The sequence below is a fragment of the Triticum dicoccoides genome, chromosome 5B, assembly GCF_002162155.2.
Source record: "Triticum dicoccoides isolate Atlit2015 ecotype Zavitan chromosome 5B, WEW_v2.0, whole genome shotgun sequence".
NCBI lineage: Eukaryota > Viridiplantae > Streptophyta > Magnoliopsida > Poales > Poaceae > Triticum > Triticum dicoccoides.
Genome location: NC_041389.1, coordinates 624360605 through 624368954, shown reverse-complemented (window position 1 = coordinate 624368954; position 8350 = coordinate 624360605).

The following is an 8350-nucleotide window of genomic DNA, read 5'->3' as shown; positions in this document are numbered from 1 at the left end:
GGAAAACGAAAAAAATCTACGCACACGCAAGATCTATCCATGGATAGCAACAAGGGGAAGAGTGTGTCTATGTACCCTCATAGACCATAAGCGGAAGCGTTTAGTAACGCGGTTGATGTAGTCGAACTTCTTCGCGATCCAACCAATCGAGTACCAAACGTACGACACCTCCGCGTTCAGCACACGTTGAACTCGGTGACGTCCTTGCCTTCTTGATCTAGCAAGACGAGTGAAGTACTGGATGAGTTCCGGCAGCATGATGGTGTGGTGACGGTGATGGTGATGCTATATCCGTAGGGCTTCACCTAAGCACTACGAAAATATGAGCGAGGGACAAAACTGTGGAGGGGAGCGCCGCACACGGCTAAGAGATTGTCGTGGTTATGTGTGGCACCCCCTCCCACATATATATAGGTGGGGAGAGGAGAGCAACGAGGAGGCGCCCCAAGTAGGTCCGAATCCTACTTGGGCTCCTGCCCTAGCTGCGCCCCCTTCCTTATTTGCTCCGGGGAAAAAGGGAATGGGGAGGAGAGGAAGGCAAGGGGGGCCGAATCCCCCCTTTCCTTTTCTCCCCAAGGTTGGCTGCCATAAGAGGGGTGCGCCAACCCCTTGTGGGCTGCTGTGCTCCCCTCTTTTGGCCCATGTGGCCCATTAACCTCCCGGGGGTGCCCAGAACCCCTTCCGGTGATCCGATGACTACCCGATACACTCTGAAACTCTTCCAGTGTCCGAATATTGTCGTCCTATATATCAAACTTTACCTCCGGACTATTCCGGAGCTCCTCGTCATGTCCGCGATCTCATTCAGGATTTCAAACAACATTCAGTCACCAAATCATATACCTCATATAACACTATATCGTCAACGAACGTTAAGCATGCGGACCCTATGGGTTCAAGAACTATGTAGACATGACCTAGACACCTCTCCGGTCAATAACCAATAGCGGAACCTGGATGCCCATAGTGGATCCTACATTCTATGAAGATCTTCATCGGTCGAACCGTAATGACAACATACGCAATTCCCTTTATCTGTCGGTATGTTACTTGCCCGAGATTCGATCGTCGGTATCTTCATACCTAGTTCAATCTCGTTACCGGCAAGTCTCTTTACTCGTTCCATAATACACCATACCGTAACTAACTCCTTAGTCATTTGCTTGCAAGCTTGTTGTGATGTGTATTACAAAGAGGGCCCAGAGATACCTTTCCGATACTCAGAGTGACAAATCCTAATCAACTCAACAAACACCTTCGGAGATACCTGTAGAGCATCTTTATAATCACCCATTTATGTTGTGATGTTTGATAGCCCACAAGGCATTCCTCCGGTGTCCGGGAGTTGCATAATCTCATAGTCGGAGGAATATATATCTGACATGAAGAAAGCAGTAGCAATAAACTGAACGATCATATGCTAAGCTAACGGATGGGTCCCGTTATCAAATGACAACACATGTCTATGGTTAGGAAACCTTAACCATCTTTGATTAATGAGCTAGTCTAGTAGAGGCTCACTAGGGACATGGTATTTGTTTATGTATCCACACATGTATTTAAGTTTCCGGTCAATACAATTCTAGCATGAATAGTAAACCTTTATCATGATTAAGGAAATATAATAATAACCATTTTATTATTGCCTCTAGGTCATATCTCCATCAGTCTCCCACTTGCACTAGAGTCAATAATCTAGTTCACATTGCCATGTGATTAATACACATAGTTCACATCGCCATGTGAGTAACCCCCCAAGAGTTTACTAGAGTCAATAATCTAGTTCACATCGCCATGTGACTAACACTCAAAGAGTACTAAGGTGTGATCATGTTTTGCTTGTGAGAGAAGTTTAGTCAATGGGTCTGCCACATTCAGAGCCGCATGTATTTTGTAAATTTCTATGTCTACAATGCGTTGCATGTAGCTACTCTAGCTAATTGCTCCCACGTTCAATACGTATCCAGATTGAGACTCAGAGTCATCTGGATCAGTGTCAAAGCTTGCATCGACGTAACCCTTTACGACGAACTCTTTTGTCACCTCCATAACCGAGAAACATTTCCTTTGTCCTCTTTAAGGCACCTAAGGATAATTTTGACCGCTGTCCAGTGATCCACTCCTGGATCACTCTTGTACCCCCTTTGCCAGACAAGTGGCAAGGCACACATCATGTGTGGTACACAACATGGTATATCGTATAGAACCTACGGCCGAGGCATAGGGAATGACTTTCATTCTCTCTCTATCTCCTGCCATGGTCGGCCTTTGAGTCTTACTCAACTTCACACCTTGCAATATTGGCAAGAACCCTTTCTTTGGCTGACCCATCTTTGAACTTCTTCAAAACTTCGTCAAGGTATGTGCTTTGTGAAATCCCATTAAGCGTGTCGATCTATCCCTATAGATCATGATGCCCAATATATAAGCAGCTTCACCGAGGTCTTTCATTGAAAAATTGTTATTCAAGTATCCTTTTATGCTATCTAGAAATTCTATATCATTTCCAATCAATAATATGTCATCCACATATAATATCAGAAATGCTATAGAGCTCCCACTCACTTTATTGTAAATACAGGCTTCACCGTTAGTCTGTATAAAACCATATGCTTTGATCACCTCATCAAAGCGTATATTCCAACTCCGAGATGCTTGAACCAGTCCATAGATGGATCGTTGGAGCTTGCTCACTTTGTTAGCACATTTAGGATCGACAAAACCTTCTGGTTGCATCATATACAACTCTTCTTTAAGATATCGGTTGAGGAATGTTGTTTTGATATTCATTTTCCAGATTTCATAATTATAAAATGCAGCAATTGCTAACATCATTCGGAAAGACTTAAGCATCGCTACAGGTGAGAAAGTCTCATCGTAGTCAACCCCTTGAACTTGTCAAAAACCTTTCGCAACAAGTCGAGCTTTGTAGATAGTAACATTACCATAAAGTCTTCTTCTTGAAGATCCATTTTATTCTCTATGGCTTGCCGATCATCGGGCAAGTCCACCATAGTCCACACTTTGTTCTCGTACATGGATCCTATCTCAAATTTCATGGCCTCAAGCCATCTGTCAGAATCTGGGATCATCGTAGCTTCTTCATAGTTCGTAGGTTCACCGTTGTCCAACAACATGACTTCTAGGACATGATTACCGTACCACTCTGGTGCTGAACGTGTTCTAGTCAACCTACGAAGTTCAGTAGTAACTTGATCTGAAGTTTCATGATCATTATCATTTGCTTCCTCTCTGGTTGGTGTAGGCATCACGGGAACAACTTTCTCTGATGTACTACTTTCCAATTAGAGAGAAGGTACAACTACCTCATCAAGTTCTACTTTCCTCCCACTCACTTCTTTAGATAGAAACTCCTTCTCTAGAAAGGACCCATTCTTAGCAACAAAGATTTTTGCCTTTGGATCTGTGGTAGAAGGTATACCCAATAGTTTCCTTAGGGTATCCTATGAATACGCACTTCTCCGATTAAAGTTCGAGCTTATCAGGCTGAAGCCTTTTGACATAAGCATCACATCCCCAAACTTTAAGAAACAAAAGCTTATGTTTCTTGCCAAACTCTAGTTCATATGGTGTCGTCTCAATGGATTTAGACGGTGCCCTATTTAACGTGAATGCGGTTGTCTCTAATGCATAACCCAAAAATGATAGTGGTAAAACGATAAGAGACATCATAGAACACACCATACCAGCAGACGACAAAGCAAAAAACAAGCAAAAATAGCAATTGGCACTGGGCACTATGTCAATAGATTAGTCCCAAAATATGATATAAAGTTGCTATAAAATGATTGTAAAACATCCAAGAATGATAATATAACAGCATGGAACAATAAAAAATTATAGATACATTGGAGACATATGAGTACTCATATATTGTTGCTTCGTTGTCTCTTGTGTTTTGAGCTTCTGTATTCGAGCCCTCGAGGCTCCTGGCTTGTAATATAAAGCATGTGTTATTTTAATTCGTGTCTAGAGTTGTGTTGTGATATCTTCCCGTGAGTCCCTGATACGTCTCCAACGTATCTATAATTTTTTATTGCTCCATGCTACTTTATCTACTGTTTTGGACTATATTGGGCTTTATTTTCCACTTTTATATTACTTTTGGGACTAACCTATTAACCGGAGGCCCAACCCAGAATTGTTGTTTTTTGCCTATTTCAGTGTTTCGAAGAAACGAAATATCAAACGGAGTCCAAACGGAATGAAACCTTCGGGAATGTGATTTTCTCACCGAACGTGATCCACGAGACTTGGACCCTACTCCAAGATGTAACAGAGGCGGTCACGTGGGCCCCCTGTTGCTCCACCGACGTACTCCTTCCTCCTATATATACCTACGTATCCCCAAACGATCAGAACAGGAGCCAAAAACCTAATTCCACCGCCGCAACTTTCTGTATCCACGAGATCCCATCTTGGGGCCTGTTCCGGAGCTCCGCCGGAGGGGGCATCCACCATGGAGGGCTTCTACATCAACACCATAGCCCCTCCGATGAAGTGTGAGTAGTTTACTTCAGACCTACGGGCCCATAGCTAGTAGCTAGATGGCTTCTTCTCTCTTTTTTGGATCTCAATACAATGTTCTCCCCCTCTCTCGTGGAGATCTATTCGATGTAATCTTCTTTTTGCGATGTGTTTGCTGAGACCGATGAATTGTGGGTTTATGATCCAGCTTATCCATGAGCAATATTTGAATCTTCTCTGAATTCTTTTATGTATGATTGAGTTATCTTTGCAAGTCCCTTCGAATTATCCGTTTGGTTTGGCCAACTAGATTGGTAGTTCTTGCAACGGGAGAAGTGCTTAGCTTTGGGTTCAATCTTGCGGTGTCCTTTCCCAGTGACAGAAGGGGCAGCAAGGCACGTATTGTATTGTTGCCATCGAGGATAAAAAGATGTTTTTTTATCATATTGCATGAATTTATCCCTCTACATCATGTCATCTTGCTTAAGGCGTTACTCTGTTTTTAACTTAATACTCTAGATGCATGCTGGATAGCGGTTGATGAGTGGAGTAATAGTAATAGATGTAGAATCGTTTCGATCTACTTGTCTCGGACGTGATGCCTATATACATGATCATTACCTAGATATGCTCATAACTATGCGCAATTCTGTCAATTGCTCAACAGTAATTTGTTCACCCATCGTAGAATATCTATGCTCTTGAGAGAAGCCACTAGTGAAACCTATGGCCCCTGGGTCTATTCTCATCATATCAATCTCCATTACTTTATTACTTGCTTTGTTTTTACTTTGCCTTTTACTTTTCACTTTGCATCTCTATATCAAAAATACCAAAAATATTATTTATCATCTCTATCAGATCTCACCCTCGTAAGTGACCGTGAAGGGATTGACAACCCCTAATCGCGTTGGTTGCGAGTAGCTATCGTTTTGTGTAGGTACGAGGGACTTGTGCATGGTCTCCTACTGGATTGATACCTTGGTTCTCCAAAACTGAGGGAAATACTTATGCTACTTCGCTGCATCATCCTCTCCTCTTCGGGGAAATCCAACGCAGTGCTCAAGAGGTAGCAAGAAGAATTTCTGGCGCCGTTGCCGGGGAGGCTCACGCAAGCAAGTCAACCATACCAAGTACCCATCACAATCCTTATCTCTCGCATTACATTATTTGCCTCTCGTTTTCCTGTCCCCCACTTCACCCTTGCCGTTTTAGTCGCCCTCTCTTTCCCAATCTCCTCTCTCTTTCTGTTTGCCTTTTTCCGTTGCCTTTCTGTTTGCTCGTGTGTTAGTTTGCTTGCTTGTCGTTATGTCTGAAATTGGGGAAATTATTGCCGACATGGGCATAATATGGAAAATTCTGAAGCTCCTGCTGAAGAATCCCCTACCTATCATACAAAAAGATTTCGAATCGGTAGTGGTAATATTATTGGAAAAGGAGTTATTCAAGATTTCTTTACTTGTGTCAGTGCTTTGCCCTCTATGGGTAGTTCTATTCTTCATAGAACTAGTAGTCTTGCGGACGCCATTGCCATGCTTATTGTTGAACTTGAAAGGCAATTTATGCATATGCACCCTTCTAAACAAAGGATTTTCCTAGGATTTTCTAATATCGAACACTCCTCTGTTAAGCGTGCCGCTACTATCTTTTTGGCTCATGAAGTCAGATTTATAATAAAAGAGGCCAAAGAAATCTTTGCGCATTATAGGGTGGACGTCGGTCGTCCTCCCATAGAATCTATCCTCTTTGATCAAGAATAAATTATGCGTTTTCAATCTGTTGACTATGTTGCTTTCAATGAAAACCTTAGGAAAAAGGTGCCAACCAACATTTTAATTGATAGAATCTCTGAACTTAATGATGATTTGGCTATTCGAAAAAATGAGTTAGGATACTCTCTTGAGTATAGACTCACAAGGTTCTGTCAAAAGAACGCTTATAATGATGAATTGGTTGTTCACTATGAAGGGCCAAAAGAGGAACCTATACCTCCTAAAATTGATCTTGTGGACTTTTGCCCTATTAAATTTAGCCCTTTTGATTACTTTTGCTTGACTCAAAGAAAACTTGCTGCCGAACATAGAGAATATGAAATGAGTTTCACCGATCTATCTTATTACTACGGCACTACCTAGATCTATCCTTGCTCTTAAGCCTAGCTAGGGGTGTTAAATGATAGCGCTTGTTGGGAGGCAACCCAATTTTACTTTGTGTTTTTTGTTTTTGCTTCTGTTTAGGAATAAATAATCCATCTAGCTTCTGTTTGGATATGGTTTTATGTTTTAATTAGTGTTTGTGCCAAGTAGAACCTATAGGATAACCTACGATGATAGTTGATTTGATTCTGCTGAAAAACAGAAACTTTGCACGCACGAATATAATTTTGTTAAATCACAGAAACGTGATTTTGCATTGATTCTTTTTGCTGCTGTTCAATAGATAAATTTTCCAGTACTTCCTATTTTGGTGGGATTTTTAGAGTTCCAGAAGTTTGCGTTAGTTACAGATTTCTACAGACTGTTCCGTTTTTGACAGATTCTGTTTTGCGTGTGTTGTTTGCTTATTTTGATGAATATATGGCTAGTAAAATAGTTTATAATCCATAGAGAAGTTGGAATACAGTAGTTTTAACACCAATATAAATAAAGAATGAGTTCATTACAGTACCTTCAAGTAGTCTTTTGTTTTCTTTCTCTAACGGAGCTCACGAGATTTCTATTGAGTTTTGTGTTGTGAAGTTTTCAAGTTTTGGGTGAATTCTTTTGATGGATTATGGAACAAGGAGTGGCAAGAGCCTAAGCTTGGGGATGCTCATGGCACCCCCAAGATAATCCAAGGACACCAAAAAGTCAAAGCTTGGGGATGCCCCGGAAGGCATCCCCTCTTTCGTCCACTTCCATCGGTAATTTACTTGGAGCTATATTTTTATTCACCACATGATATGTGTTTTGCTTGGAGTGTCTTGTATCATTTGCGTCTTTGCTTGTTAGTTTACCACAATCATCCTTGCTGTACACACCTTTTGAGAGAGCCATACATGAATTGGAATTTGTTAGAATACTCTATGTGCTTCACTTATATCTTTTGAGCTTGATAGTTTTGCTCATAGTGCTTCACTTATATCTTTTGAGCGTGATAATTTTTGCTCTAGTACTTCACTTAGATCTTTTAGAGCACGGTGGTGGATTTGTTTTAAAGAAACTATTGATCTCTCATGCTTCACTTAGATTATTTTGAGAGTTGTTAATAGCATGGTAATTTGCTTAATATTAATATACTTGGTGTTCAAGATATGTGAAACTTTCTTTTGAGTGAATTGAATACTAAGATAAGTTTGATGCTTGATAATTGTTTTGAGATATGGAGGTGATAATATCAAAGCCATGCTAGTTGAGTGATTATGAATTCAAAGAATGCTTGTGTTGAAGTTTGCAAGTCCCGTAGCATGCACGTATGGTTAAAGTTGTGTAACAAATTTGAAATATGAAGTGTACTTGGCTTATGCATCCTTATGAATGAAGGTCGGGGGCGCGCGATGGTTAACTCCTACGAACCTCCCCCTTAGGAGCATGCGTGTAGTACTTGATTTTTGATGACTTCTAAATTTTTGCAATAAGTATATGAGTCCTTTTGACTAATGTTGAGTCCATGGATTATACGCACTCTCACCTTTCCGCCTTTGCTAGCCTCTTCGGTATCGTGCATTGCCCTTTCTCACCTTGAGAGTTGGTGCAAACTTCACCGGTGCATCCAAACCCCGTGATACGATACGCTCTATCACACATAAACCTCCTTATATCTTCCTCAAAACAGCCACCATACCTACCTATCATGGCATTTCCATAACCATTCCGACATATAT